Genomic DNA, 2,500 nt, shown 5'->3' with positions numbered 1-2,500 from the left:
GGTGGACTATTGTGGCTGAGCCCCACCAAAATATTTTCCCAGCCTCCCCCAACAAAAGAGAGAGAGAAAAAAAAATGACTCAAAAAATCTCATAGAAACTTACCATATCCCAAATCAACATGCAAACTTCAGATATTAGCAATTTAGCATTTACATCAAATATCCTAAGGAAGTCATAGACTGAAGTCAGTGGATAATTCAGTAAGAAGTATTTCTTTAGTAAATCCATAGAAGGGTAGGCTAACTGAATAATTTACGCATTTCATCAAAAACAGTGAAGAGCATTATAATGATATTGTAAGAGTTCCATGCGTTAACATATTCCTGCCTCATAGATATCATACGTGCTAAAGTCATGTAACCCGTTACATGCAACATGTTATTTACAGATAATGCGATCACAGACTCAGAGACTCGATAGAAGAGTCGTAGTTATTATTGTTTGTTTTCTTTACGCTCTGGAGAAACCTACTACTGCTGTCTGGTATTTAGTAATCAATTTACATCTACGTCTTAGGTGTAATGTTTATGTAATGGATTGAGTGTTTGATTACCAGTTAAATTCTAGGTCCATGATAGGTGCTACGTGATATATGGATTATAAGCATAGACGATCCTACCCATTGAACCATTATTATCCCATCCTTATATCCCAACTACGTGTGCCCTTTGCCCCTAACATTAATTAATTCACCCTGTGACAGTGTTAATTTCCACGTGGTAGTGTTTAAGCTCCTAAGTCTTGCACTTGCCTTTTATTTGCTTAAAAATTTTAACCACACAACTTCATCGTGTTCCCAGCCTGTAGAAATAAGTGATCGGCTAATAATTTAATTTATTTCCCTTTCCAGGGAATGAGATTACTGTGCTGAAGTCGTCCACGGTATATCCAACTCAACGTGAGCCCGTTGTGAATTACATTCGAAATATCTTCCCCTATTGTGCTCCCCTTTTTAACATTGTTGTTAAATGTACTATAGATATATGCATATTTTTTTGGGTCGGTAACTATTGTCTTATTGCCGAATTGCTACCTTCCATTGTCCTTTATCTTTTGTTCATACCCTGAGTACCTTAAGCAAGGTTGGACTCACAAGGCCCGGGCATAATAGTATATATATATATATATATATATATATATATATATATATATATATATATATATATATATATATATATGCATACATATATATATATATATATATATATATATATATATATATATATATATATATATATATAAATATATATATATACATATATAAATATATATGTATATATATATACATATATATGCATACATAAATATATATGTGTATATATGTATATATATATATATATATATATATATATATATATATATATATATATATATATATATGCATACATATATATATATATATATATATATATATATATATATATATATATATACACATATATATGTATATATATATATACATATATATATATATATATATATATATAAATATATATATATATATATATATATATATATATATATATATATAATATATATATATATATATATATATATATATATATATATATATATATATATATATTCACCCACAAGCCAGCACAAGTGAAAACCTTGAAATTCTTGCTAAAGGACATTTTACTGATGTAGCCATAACCCCTGTAGATTGACACGCACAACTAAGATTAAGAATTTATTCAAAAGTACATCTAGGTTCTCAGACAAAAACGTTTTCATTGTTATTGGCATGGTAGGTACGAGTGTTTAGAATAATCCGAGTCTCGTGATAGAGTTTACTGCTTTGCTTACAAACTCTTTATGCTAATATAGTGTACAGAGAAATGGCATTTACCAACGAGGGTTTCTGTAACTGGAAGAAGATGCTTGACAAGGCATTAAAACATGGAAAAGGCATGTACAATGTTACTCTTATGAAAAAAGGGCTCAACCTCAAAATCTCGCAGTTACATGGTGATGTTCATAAACAACTTGATATCACACATAAGCAGCAGATTCCTCAAAATAGAGAATATGTTAAGTTACTATTGAACATTGTTATTACAATTGTTAAAACAAACATGTCATTCAGGCGGTCTGATGAAAGTGAAATTTATTACCCGAGGATGCCTTTTTCTATTTTTCATTTGATAAGCAAAGTCTGAAATATGTGTGACCTGAAAAATATATTCCATTATATGCTAAGTATACATTTGAGTTAAGTCAGAATTATATTCCTAAAGATGTTCTCAATTGTGTGCTTATTTTCACAGCCAAAGAAGTCAAGTCACCAACCTTCTTTTCGGTAATAACTAATTTGATTAGATATGTCAGTAGTACTGAGCATCACAGTGTCTACATTAGGTATGTCATAAATAAAATAGTAAATGAGAGGTTCATAGGATCAATTTCTTTGAATAATCTTGATGCTACTTCTGTTGCTAACAAGTTGCTATAAAAGCTTCTTAACTTTGACTGAATGATAATAAACTAATGACATGG

This window comes from Palaemon carinicauda, chromosome 23 (assembly GCF_036898095.1).
Source record: "Palaemon carinicauda isolate YSFRI2023 chromosome 23, ASM3689809v2, whole genome shotgun sequence".
Classification (NCBI taxonomy): Eukaryota; Metazoa; Arthropoda; class Malacostraca; order Decapoda; family Palaemonidae; genus Palaemon; species Palaemon carinicauda.
The sequence above is the reverse complement of the archived record's forward strand: the minus strand, read 5'-3'. Positions refer to the sequence as shown.